Source organism: Triturus cristatus, chromosome 6 (assembly GCF_964204655.1).
Source record: "Triturus cristatus chromosome 6, aTriCri1.1, whole genome shotgun sequence".
Taxonomy (NCBI): domain Eukaryota; kingdom Metazoa; phylum Chordata; class Amphibia; order Caudata; family Salamandridae; genus Triturus; species Triturus cristatus.
In genome coordinates, this window is record NC_140589.1 from 1,747,811,191 (window position 1) to 1,747,824,884 (window position 13,694).

The window sequence follows — 13,694 nt, forward strand, 5'->3', positions numbered from 1 at the left end:
CAACTTTCATTAAAGTTTGGGAGGGATGTAGTATCCGGCTGGATACATTCTAGTGTTCCACTTGACTGTAACCCACACTGAACACCCACCCACCACAGGCATCACGAGTCAGGTGACCCTGACAATAAAAGGGGCCGAGCGCACGTGCTCGTGGCCAGTTTACCGTACAAGTCATCCGGTGTCTGTGTCCTTCATTTCTATACATGAGGGCCTGAGGGCCCAATCACCACAGGTGTATTCCCAGTGCTGGTGAGGGTACATAGGGTACACAGTGCGCTGACAGTCAGTTCTAATCAGGTGCATTTCTTGAAGAAAAATTATGTCATGGTCTTGTTGGATGAGGTAGCACCAAATCTGTCGCTGTTTGTTGGGGGAGTTGAGCCCACGAACATTAAGGGATAGTAGCTTCAGGTCTTGTGGGGAGCCCATGTGGAAAGAGGGATGTACAACCGGTGGCCAAGAAGTTGCCCGTCCGCCCTCTGAAAGGCTGCTGAAGAGGAGCACCAAGCCTCACCCCCCCCCACCCCCCCCGTTGCTGGACCCCAGGGGGATTCGAAGAGACAGCATGGAGATCTGCCAGGGAGGGTGTGAGTGAGGGGTGGGGCAAGGAAGAACTGAAAGGGCCAACAGGGCCCACCCTAGTGAAGTGAACCTCTGTAGTGGTTCCCAAACAAGGCGCCACAGCCTCCTGGTTCCGTTAGAACTTGCCAGGGGCGCAGCATTCATCTTTAGAAAGTGGCACTGCCAAATGGGTTACTCAGGCCGCAAATAGTATGTTTGAAGAAGATCTTTGTAATGTGCAAAGTTTGTAAACTTAACTATTTGCTGCCCCGAGAAACCCATTTGGAAGTGTCCTGTTGGGGAGTTACTGAATGCCCACCTGTCAGTGTCTGGATCATGGTTTGGCTCAGCGCTTCTGTGTGATAAAGAGCCTCTGCTTAGGCGGGGCCAGGCACAATCAGGACACAGTGATGCCGTGTATTATTGCAGCCGGTGTTCCGCATTAGAATTTGGGACAGGCATAAGGCAAACCACGCTCATCTTTACTCAGCAATGCTCCAATGTGGCAGGCACAGGACATCCAATCAGAATCTTGTATCCCAATTTCCACACGCTGATTTCTTCTCCACCTCTTAAGTTGTAAGCATAGTGGGCCGGGACAATGGAAAAACCCCAGGGCCAGCCACTGCTGTGGAGACAACAACATGGCTTTCTGGGACTTCAGTAGGCCATGAGAGTTTGGCCTCCACTGACCTGGGCAGCGCTTACATCCTGGAGCATGCAAGTTTTGTGAGCCAAGTGAGAAAACCACTCGAGGGATGCATCTCTATTCAGTGTCACCACCCTGGTCTAGGAGAATAACAGCTGGCATTATGAGTCTCGCAAGTCCTGCACTGTCAAGGTATGGCACCAACATGTTTTTCAATTTTAATGGTTGATATTTAGGGCAGTAATCAAAATCATATAAAAGGCAGCCTACATTTTTACCTGACATGTATTTCCATATAGGTTTTGTGAAATCTGTATTTTCTTTCTGAATTCTTCATTGCACCAGACTACTGCATGCTTTCCCCATCCTCCCGCCCTAAACAACTCACTCTCCTGAAAGTCTTCTCTGGCTGATTTATTTTTCTAAAGCAGGGATTGTTCATGCACATATGGTGATCTACTATCCCTGGCCTCACAGACCCTCACTCCTGTGTTCGCAGCAAATCAAAGGTGGTCACAAGTTATGTGCTGTAAGACCTGCAACGTTTACTACATTGGTCGCATTGCAAAATGAAAAGCAGGTCGCAGACCATTTAGTGTGCAACATACACATTTTCGTTTTCAAACCACCCTCGATACATCGGGTCTTAGGAGTGCAATCTTTCCCTTTGTCCCTGATTAGCACAAGTGGAGCTAATGTGAATGATCTTGACGCTTCCCTGTTCGCCAATGTTCTTCGATAGGGTTTTTAAGTTCATCAGTTATGTTCCCCAAGAAGGTGTGCAGTCGTTAATACTCATTGGGGGATATTCTCAAGGAAGTGGCAGTGAGAGGCGTTAGCCTCCTTGGCTTAACGCCTCTCCCCGCCACTTCGGAAACGCGAGGCTGCACCCCATTCTCAAGAATGTGGTGCAGCCTGGCGTTTCCCCCTGTGATGGCGCTAAGTTTCACGACTTAGCGCCAACGCAGACATCCTTACACCAGAGTGCAAGGGTGTCTGTGTGTAGGGGAGAGTTGTTTATGTACAGGAAGGTGCCCCTTCCTGCACATAAACAATCCTAAAATACCATTTTGTAACTTTAATATGTGCTGCTTTGTGCAGCACACATCATAGTTACAAAATGGCATTTTTGAAAAGGTTTGTTCATGTACAGAAAGGGACACCTTCCTGTACATGAACAAACCATGGCATTTAGCTTTTTCCATGTGTGCTGCAACACATGTGTGCTTCCAGCATACATGGAAAAATCAAAAACGAGGAGAAATAAAGCATTTCTCCAGGTTTCGCCAACTTTAGACCAGGATATTCCTGGTCTTAAGTTCAGCTCTGCCACCTATTATCGCTGCCCTTGATAATAGGTGGCAGCGTCGATCACATTGGGTGTTGCTGTGGAACGCCCACCGCAACACCCACTGCACGCCCCTTTCACGCTAAATTGAGTGTGAAAGGGGCCTTATTCTCAAGGCAGTATTAAGCCACTTAACATGGCTTAAAGCCACGTTAAGTTAAAGCCACGTTAAGTGGGTTAACGAGGCCATGAGAATAGGGCACTGACCCTCTCGCCACGGGAACATCAGAAAAAGTGACGTTCCCGTTGCGATAGGGGCTTGAGAATATGCCCCATTGTGTTCCTTTTTTTTTTAAAACAAATTTTATTATGTCAATATAGCCATCACCATGCAGAGCCCTGTAACCCAGAGACGTCTGCCAAATCCTTTATACATGTACATAGAGGCAATAGACAGTTGTATATTCAATAACTCCCCAACTCCCGTCCCAACCCCCCCCGCCCACCCCCAAAGATCGCACTTCCTACCGCTAGCCTTACTCTCCCCCTTCCGTCCATCCCGCTCTCCCCTCGCAGCATACGCACCCCCGCACTGCCCCCCCAGGCCCACCAACGTCCGTAAATAGCTGCCCCTATGAATTGATCTCCCTCTCTGCGGGAGGTTCCAGCCCAATTCCACGGTAATCTGCCCATCGTTTCCAGATCTTAAAGTGTTTGCGTGGGCACCCCCTGGCCTCGAAAACGGGCCGCTCCAGCCCCATACAGACGTCCAGGCCGTTCTTCCATCTCAACATGGAGGGGGCTCGTGCCGCCTCATTGTGTTCCTTTTTAATGTTAAAACAATTAGAACTCTCACCATTGACTGGACAATGGTTGAGCGGTTTATTTATGCTTCTGCTTTCAATTAAAAGATTTACAGGAAAACCAATTAGCACTCTAGATGTATTTATTTGTAAGAATCTGAGAAAGGGAATAATAAGCAAGCCTTATTGTAGCAGTTTGTTTGGTAAAAGAAGCAATACTGATTCTACAGTTCAAACCATTGAAATACATTTTTACAAAAATAATTTCGATCTTGTGTTTTTATAGTAACAAAACATTACTGAAGGCAAGTGCCAGTGGGTTTCACTTTTGTGCTAGTCTTCCTGTATTACTGGTCCATAATCTATAAAGAACTCAAAATGCTGTTGTCCATTTGCTCTCAATGGGAAGAGACCAAGTTATGGAGAGCAGGGGGCCCTACATTGGTTCAGCCAGAGATAGTATTTTCATCAGATTAGTGTGCAATGTCTTCAAATGTATTCATGCACTCTCCTCCCGCTATATAGCTCAGAGAATTTTGGTGCTCAGTATCTAAGGAGCAAATATATACTCTCTAACAGCCTAAACCTCCCCTGATGGAACTCAATTCAAAAGGTCTGTTCTCCCACAATTTCCTATCTGAAACATCTGGGAAATCTCCTCCCTTGGCTCCCTCAAAAAAAGTAACTAAATACTGCTCTTTTGTAGGGTAACTGAAATACCCGCTCCAAGGGATCCTAAGGTGGTGAACCGAGGCCAGGCTTATATCCTACCAACATGAAAAAAAGTGACATAATAGGGAGCCGTGGCCAACGGCAAATAGGTGAAGGAAGTTGAGGGTCGAAAAAAGTTTGGAAACCACTGCCATAACGGATCAAGGGAGGGTTTCGACCCTATAGAGGTGTTGCCTTCAATGGAGAAAGACCAGTGGGGGGCAAGAGGCCAAGAACAGTACAATCTGTGGGTTAGACCAACCCTAAAAGAGTCAAAGAAAAAGAAAATCACAATCAATAACGTACAAGCCTCAAGAGTCCAAGTGCCGGGCCCTGCGATGTTGGAGGAATTACGATAGTCTGGTGGTGTCCAGGGCAGTCCAGGGTTGGGACAGGGACTTGTTCTCCGTGAATCAGTTCTCCTCAGCTGGGAAGTTGGAGGCTCTTGTTTCATCTTATGGAGGTGTGTGATAATGTCTGCTTTTTCAATGTTGGAGGCCCGTGCTGCCCCACCGTTGCAGTTGTTGCAATTGTGGCCACGTCACTGGGTCACCAGGTTTCCGGGTGCACTGAAGAGGTGGGTGAAGCGTCTCTGCTGGGGGAGTCCCCCGGAGAGGCCGAGACTGTCCTGCCTTTACCAAGGAAGCGGACCAGACATGGTATAACATTCCAGGTGAAGAGCGGGACAAAGGGATGGGACCATTGGTATTTAATTCCCTGGGTACACAGGTCCTCCCTGATGAGCTTAATGTCTTGCCAGATTTTCAGAGTCAAGGGGAAAGGTCCTTCTGCACGGTGTGGCCGTGTAACACTATGTCGGACCTCCTACACGCAGCCTTGAGCACTGCCTCTTTGTCCTGAAAAAAGTGGACCCTGGTGAGAATGTTGGGAGGCGAATCAGGCCGCTCAGACATGGCTGCCACTCGATGTGCCCTGTTGAGTTGCCTAGGATGGCCCCTATAAGGTCCCTGGTGAGAGACATAATGTCCGTTCTCTCCTCCCCATGGGGGATACCTCCGATGCGGAGATTGTTGCGCCGGCCCTGATTCTCTAAATCTTCCTGTTTGGCCTGGAGCTCGATATTCTGTTCTTGCAGCACAGTGACTCTTCTCCAGAGTTCTTCTAGATCCGCCGTGCATGCGTCGACAGTGCACAACAGTGCGTTCTAGGTCGTCCACTCTGTCGCCCGCCGCCATTACATCTCTTCAGAGGTCATTGAGGTAGCTCTTAAAGTCTGTTTTTAAAGATTCGATCGCCTGGCAGATGTCTGCCAGGAACCTTTCCATATAGGCCTGTGTGATGGAGAGGGCGATGGGGGCCCAGGGGCCCGAGCAGGGGAGTCTTTCCCACTACTTATGTCAGCTATGGTGGTTTTAGCTCAAAGGGAGTCCACAAAGGTGTTTCTGGTGGTCTTATCCCTGGGTATTTTAGGTGAAGCAGTAGGTGTGCAGGTTCTGAGTGTAACGAACAGGGGGCTGATGGCAGGCCCCTACCTCCATCCCAGGGCAAAAAGTGTGCAAGGTAGGGTAGTGAGGCCTGTATGATTTGGATAAAGGAGGCAAGAAAGGTGATGCAGCCAAGCGATGCCCCCCAGAGCCAACAGTTCAGGGGGAAGGAGGTTTCAGCCCTACAGCAAATGTTCCAGCGGGTTCAACCTACGCGGTCGTCGCACCAGATCCCTGCTCCATCACCAGGGGTCCAGACTGGGAAGCACCACCTAAGCGCTTGGGGGCAGCCCCTTTAGCAAGGCACAGATTCACCAAGACCAGTCCTTGGAGAGGGACCCCGCCACTCCACTCCCAGGCTGAGTTCCCCAGAGGCAGTCCCCACCGCTGTCAAGCCGGAGGCATGATCACCACTTTGGCGGGGGAAGGTTGATGGAAGGTCTCTGCGGGGTTTCCATGGGAGGGGACGACAGCCTCAAAGAGACCCACGCTTTGTGTAGAAAGACAGGAGCTGGAGCTGTCCACAAAGCATGCTTGGGCTTGGCGCAGCACAGCCCTCTGACCTTGTGGGGCCCCCTCCCCAGCTTGGCAGCAGTAAGAGCTGCAGCAGTAAGAGCTTTCAGGGCCTCGTCAGTCCTTGGGCCCACCCAGAGACAGGAGCAGTACACCAGGGGTCATGGGGTACTTGCACAGGAGACCCCCGGCAATTTGAGAAGAAGCTAACTGTGTCCAGAAGGGGGGGGGGGGCGGAGCAACAGACACAAGGTCCTCACCCTCACCAGGGAGCTTCAAGGGAAAATGGCAGAAATGTCTCAGGCGTCTCTTCAGGCCTTAGGTCCATCAGGTCCACAGGAGCTCTAAGCGTTGCAGCAGGTGGAGCACCAGGGGGAGGGGGGTGCCCAGCCCCGAGTCCACAGCTTCCAAAGCCCCCCAACCCTAGGACACCCTCAGTCGGCAGGCTTACCATGGGCTAAGGGCCGTTGCATATAAGCGAACGGGGCAGCAGCGATATTCAGCAGGGAGGCACAGGAACCAGTCGGCCACAACTCCAACGGAGGCCTCCAGGCAGTTGCTCCCATGAAGGCACGAGACCAAGGAGGTTCCCAGGTGGGGTCATCACCTTCATGATGCAGGTAGCAAAATCGGCTTTGCTCAATGAGCCACAGTCTGGGGGCATGGCAGGAGAGCCCCAGCAGAGCCGGCACTTACTATCGGCCCACAGTCTCCCCAAGCAAGCACACCGAGCCAGGAGGGACTAAAGCAAGATGGTGAGGTGCATGAGCCAATGCAGGGCCAGGGAGAGCCTTCGTTCACTGTTGGTGCAGGAGCTGGAGACCATCCACAGCTCCCCAGATGTGGTCGCCTCTGGCAAGAACTGCTGCAGCACCTTCAAACACAGTTTCAGGAGCTGGAGTGGCTTTTCCTTGCTTTGGGGCCCAAGGGAAGCAGGAACTCGGACGATCTACATCCTACCCGATTCCCGGTCAAGCTACGCCCCCCTGGCTAGTGTCATTTTAATGTAAATCATATTTTAATAGTATTGTATGTTGTACATTTTCCACTTTTTTCCATTGTTTAATATTTTTTAACTTTTGTTACTTTGTCTAATATATATATTTTCAACATCATTTTAACATACGTTTTTTCTGTATATATTAAATAATTGTATATGTTACAAATATTTTTGGGGGAGATAGTCTTTTTTTCATTTAATTTAGCAGCTATTTCTTTTACCTCTACCTGCAATTTTCTAGTCTATTAGTGTCATTTTTAGTTTATTTTCAGGATCCAGGTCGCAGTATGGTGCTGCTGTTTGTCAGAACAGCTCAGTCCTTTTTAAAGGTTTTTTTTAAGGGTTTTGAGGGTGGGGGTGTAGGGGAGGTCTAGAGATTAGTGATAGTGTTGTTTGTGGGTTTTCTGAACATTTAGGGGCTATTATTGCTAAGTAATCTACTCCTTTGCTGTTTATGAAGATTTTGACTTTACATTGTAGCATGTTGTACAGTCTATTGGTTTATTTGCAAAATTTAGGTGCAATATGGGTTACAGATTGCTCCATTCATAGTTTTTGGTAGCTTTACTGTTTTTTTAATGCTTCTATGAGTGTAGGTTGGTTTCTGCCTAGTGTGGATTGGAAGGCATTGTGTGTTATCCTTCCACTGCATTGTTTGTTATGGCTTGCTGTGCCAAGGTGCTGTCATAGACATTCCACCATGGTGTTTGGAATTTGGGTTGGCATCTCTGTCCTGAGTGATACAGTCTGCCAACCCAAGTGTCTCAAAATAATCTATTAGTGGTATAGGGGATTAGTCTGTCTTAATGTTAATGGTTGAAAGGGTTTTCTATTAGTTAAATGTAGGGGTTAGCTACCTCTGTGACTTGGCAATAGGCTAGTGCTATCATGTTTTAATTTTAAAGGCAATTTGGCTATTTTTAGCATATTCTATACTTAATGCAGATTGTAGGAGGTGTCTCCATATGCTTTGATTGGAATGATAGTAACAGCCTTGTATGGCTGCATGGGGGTACATTTTAAAATGGTTTGAATCATTGCTTGTTCAAAGTCTATGATTATTTATTGTAGGTAGTAGGTATTTGTTTTATGTTTAATGTGGTTTAAGAGGTCATAGTAAGCGCTTCTTTGTTTATTTGGCAGTAGAGCATAGACAAATGAGATATTTGTGTTTTGATATTTACCATGTATGATGTATATCTGAGTGAATGGTTGGGAGACATTTTGAAGGTCCCATCCAACATCCAGGTTTGACAATGGCTTAGTTTTAGTAATAAAAGTAGGACAATTCAAAACGGTGAATTGAATCACAATTGGGAAGGGGAAACAAAGGAAGGGAGACCACAACGTAAATTTGCAAATTATATACAGTGTTTATATACAGAACAATCAGGTAAATAGATTGACCACAGTAGCGCCTGAGTTCAAGGCTGGATAGTCGACGGCGTTTCAACCTGAATGATTGCAGGTCATCATCAGGACAATGGTCATTAGTTGAGGGTAGTGCTCTAGTAGAGAGAGTTTAAGGTAGATGTGGGGGATCCCGAGATAATCAAGATCTGCGAGGCGTCAGGGAAGCTTGTACGTTCCAGATTCTATAGTCCAAGAGCGCGGTAGGCAATATATGAGGGCCCAGGGAGGAGCTTGGCAAGGTATCCATAAACAGCCCGGTTAATGGGCGTGGAGGTTGACTTTGGAGGTCGATGTCTGGAGAATTCCAAGGACAGCACAGCGAGATGGCAAGAGGAATTAATTTCCGTGGCAGAGGAACGAAACCTCTGTGTTGCAGTCGGGTGAAGGACGAGTGAAGCGTACTCTCTACTAGAGCACCACCCTCAAACCAATGACCACTCAGGCGCTACTGTGGTCTGTCTATTTACCTGATTGTTCTGTATATAAACACTGTATATAACTTGCACATTTTGACCACCTTCATCTTACCTATTATCGCCGTTCACGCTGTTTTCCACACTTTTATGTCACTGCGCCGCCCTCTTTCACTAACACGTCCAATGCTCACCTTGTGTGTTATGGTCATTTTATAATCATGTACTGTAGTGCTTCTTAACTACTTACCGAATTATAGTTTATTTCACTCCACCCTACCCTTACGTTGTGGTCTCCCTTACTTTGTTCCCCCTTCCCAATTGTGATTCAATTCACCGTTTTGAATTGTCCTACTTTTATTAATCTCCAGTTGAGACATTGTTTTTGTTGCAAACTGCGCCTGGTCTCACCTGGGTTAAAGGGCCTTACTCCTGTTAATTATTTAGTTTTAGTAAGGCATCTGCTGTAGTGAATATAAGGATTGGTTTATCATAGTTTAGGTTGCCATAGAAAAGGAAAAAGTCTTCATTACATGTCATTGTTAAATGTTCCGATATTTCTACATCTTGGTATCTTCTAGGGGCAGGAGGAGTATCACTGGTGGCTTTTTTAGTTTGTGCAATTGTTTCAAAGAGGGTATAGGTGGTAGTTGGCCTATGATGTGTTTGGGGACTTTAGCCAGTATATCTTTTAGGATTTTGATTGTGGGTTCAGGGGCGCTAATGCTTGCCTCTTTTATATCCTGCAGTATATCCCTTACCTGTATTTTTTTCACATTTGGGGGGTGACAGAGTTACATTAGTTACATCGGGGCATATTTACAAGGGCTTATCGCCACAGGACCATCACTTTTTTACAGGGTGGCGTTAAGCCATTTAACGTGGCTTAACGCTGCCTTGTAAATAAGGCCCCCTTTCATGCTACCCTCAGCGTGAAGGGTGTGGGCAATGGGTGTTGTGGTGGCCGTTCCGCTGCAACAGCAATTGATTTTGATGCTGCCCCCCATTCACAAGGGTGCCGTATATATGGGGCTGTGCAAACATGACGAAACGAGGAGAAATGATTAATTTCGCCTAGTTTTTGCTGTTTCTAAGTGTGCTGCACAATGCAGAACACATAGAAGTTACAAATCACCATTAGTGACTGTTTATATGCAGGAAGGGACACCTTCCTGCACATAAACAATCCTTTACTCATCGGAGGCACCCTTGCACTATTGTGCAAGGTTGCCTGCATTGGCACTAGGAAGCTGAATTTATCGCCAGCGCTAGAGAAAACGCAGGGGTGTGCCTTATCCTTGTAAAAATGGTGTATCCCTGCGTTTTCAGAATGGCAGAGCGCGGCGTTAGCAATTTTAGCTTAACGCCACGCTCCGCCATTCTATTGTAAATATGCCCCATCATCTTTTGTAGTGGCCCTCCCATAGCATTCCTTTCTGAGATGTTATGTATTTGGCTCTCTCTATCATTGTATCTGATGAAGTGTATTAGTATAAATAAATGCAAATTTTAAAAGTTTATATGTTTGTCATTTACATATAAAATTATGCAACTGCATACATTGTTTATACTTACAAGTATGTTCTTTTTGGATGTTTCACACTTTTTCATGGGGGATGTTCTATTGTGGAGCAGGTGCTTTCTATTCTGTTGGAAGAAAAAAAAGCGTAATTTTTATTTAAAACTTTTATTTGTGTTTAGTTTGAAGACCTGGAGGTAAGTAGGTTTATTTTTACTCACTATATTGGAGTGAGTTTAGGTTTTTTAAATAATTTATGTTTACTTACTTTAGTGTATCTTTTTGCTGGTTTGTGATAGGTGATTTTTTCTGGCAGTGTATCACTTTTTGAAGCTGTAGTATTTTCTTTTAGGAAGTACATGTAAAAAGGTAGAAGTTAGAGAGTATTTTGTTAATTAGTTGCTATTTTACCTTTTTAAGTTTATTCACAAGTACGTTTTAGGTTAAATATATATTTTACTTACTGTGCTAGATAGTTGTCGAGATGTCTATAGATCTTCCTCAAAGGTCTGGTCCTATAATCTGGCAGAGTTCCTCGTTTTGCAGGGTTTGTTTTTTTAAAGTACTTAGTTGATAAAAATGTGTGTGCCTGGGACATGGCCACGAGCGTCAAGATGGGGTCTCACTCTGAGAGTGCTCCGGACCCCTCCATCATCCGCTCTAATCCATGCCAGTCTCTAGCAATCCAGTGGAGGGCCGATGGCCGTACCCCGTGCTAGCAGACGGGCAGCGACCCTAAAGGCCGGTGCGTGAAGGCGGATCTTTGTGAGAATCACAGAAGCCCGTCCATGCAAACCTAAGATGGAGACCCACAGTGGGACTGGAGCTCCGGTCCACTGTCGCGACCACTGAAGTGGGAAGACCTCCTTTGAATCTGATACAGGAGGGGGAGACAGTGACGACTCCGCAGGGGAGCGGAGAGTGGGCAAATCCGGTCCTCGGCCAACTGGACCCTGAGGAAGAAAGGACCCGGATTTGCGAGCTCCCTGTTGCAGCGAGACCTGGGAGTCTTTTTGACAGTCGGGCACTGGCGGTCTGTCCTGCGTGCCCCCCTCCATGGCCGTCAGAAGAGATGATCTGCTGCTGCCCTGGACCTTGGTGGAGGGCCTTTCTCCCCCCATGGGGCCTTAAAACTGTGGTGAATACTGCGGCTGCAGGCGTGGGAGTGGGAGTTGCTCTGGCCTGTAATGCCCAGAAGACGGCTAGTGGAGGCGGTGCACATCAAGACTGCCCGGCACAGCCAACGAGAAGGTGAGGCCTGAGCCTGGCGGCAGAGAAACCCGGGCCTAGTGAAAGAGGCCTCTCTCCCGCTCTCCTCCACGCTGCCAGGCTGCAGCAGGGCAGTGTGGGCCCACCCGCAGAGGGAGACGAGACCTGGAATGGAGGAGGGGGACGCAACGGATGGTGCGGTGATGCCGCTGGCCTGAGGCCCAGAAGTAATCAGTGACTAGCTCATTTCGGTGCAGGACCGCCGCCCAGGGCCGTCCAAGCCCCCGGGACCTGTGCTGCTCCCGTGTGTGTTTCGGGCGGCCGAGGACCCCTGCACTGTCTGAACCGCATAGGGGAAGATGTGGCATCACCCGCTTCGAGGCCTGCCTGACAACTTTGACGTGTTGGGGCCCTCATTATTGCTGCTATAGTGAGTCGAACTGTCCCTGGGATGCCCAGAGGGGGTACCAGGACAGAACTGCCTTGCTTGCTGGGAATGTGGCACCCACCTCCCGGATAGGAGTGCTTGGAAAGAGGCGGCTGTTGCTGTGTTCCCCCCATCAACTAACCCCATATGGTCCCTGACGCAGCCGTGAGCAGCTTCCTCTGGAAGACTGGGGAGGTGAAAGTGCAGATCTTTAAGACCAAAGGGTACCTGCAGCAAGCGGCCCAGTGGGGACCCCATCAGCTGGGTGACTGCTAGCTGCATGCCCAAGTGAGGTGGTGACCCGGAGGAACAGACGGGAGGCCCGGATCTCCGGGAGACGAGAGCGGTCCCCTGGTAGGACCCACGAGCTTCCGTGTGTCCATGAAGGTAGGTCGGTAGCGAGAGGAATCCCAATCCTTGACTCTGGACGCATGGGATCTCAGGGGGTGGGCCCCCTTCTCGCGCCTGAAATCTTCTTTGGGAGGAACAACCTTTACAACGCAACTTTTACAACGCACTACACTTACAACGCATTTTTTACAACGCACAATCCATTACAACGCATGACATTACAACGCAGGACACTACAACGCATTTTTAAAAACTACCTTTACAATGCATTCCATTACAACGCATACTACCATTACAACGCATACCATTACAACGCATAATATAGTAATTTTTACCCCTATACTATCCAACACTTACCCTACTATTGCACCCCCTGGAGTTAGAATAGTAATTTTTACCCCTATACTATCCAACACTTACTCTACTGTTGCACCCCCTGGAGTTAGAATAGTAATTTTTACCCCTATACTATCCAACACTTACCCTACTGTTGCACCCCCTGGAGTTAGAATAGTAATTTTTACCCCTATACTATCCAACACTTACTCTACTGTTGCACCCCCTGGAGTTAGAATAGTAATTTTTACCCCTATACTATCCAACACTTACCCTACTGTTGCACCCCCTGGAGTTAGAATAGTAATTTTTACCCCTATACTATCCAACACTTACTCTACTGTTGCACCCCCTGGAGTTAGAATAGTAATTTTTACCCCTATACTATCCAACACTTACCCTACTGTTGCACCCCCTGGAGTTAGAATAGTAATTTTTACCCCTATACTATCCAACACTTACCCTACTGTTGCACCCCCTGGAGTTAGAATAGTAATTTTTACCCCTATACTATCCAACACTTACCCTACTGTTGCACCCCCTGGAGTCAGAATAGTAATTTTTACCCCTATACTATCCAACACTTTCCCTACTGTTGCACCCCCTGGAATTAGAATAGTAATTTTTAGCCCTATACTATCCAACATTTACCCTACTGTTGCACCCCCTGGAGTTAGAATAGTAATTTTTAACCCTATACTATCCAACACTTACCCTACTGTTGCACCCCCTGGAGTTAGAATAGTAATTTTTACCCCTATACTATCTAATACTTACCTTAAATGCAATTTAATATTATGCGTTGTAATGGTATGCGTTGTAAAGGTAGTATGCGTTGTAATGGAAATGCGTTGTAAAGGTAGTTTTTAAAAATGCGTTGTAGTGTCCTGCGTTGTAATGTCATGCGTTGTAATGGATTGTGCGTTGTAAAAAATGCGTTGTAAGTGCATGCGTTGTAAAAGTGTGCGTTGTAACGACATACATCCCTTCTTTGGGGTCGACCGATCGGACCCTAGCGACCCCAGAGCTTTCCCTCCCAGACTTGGAATGCTATAT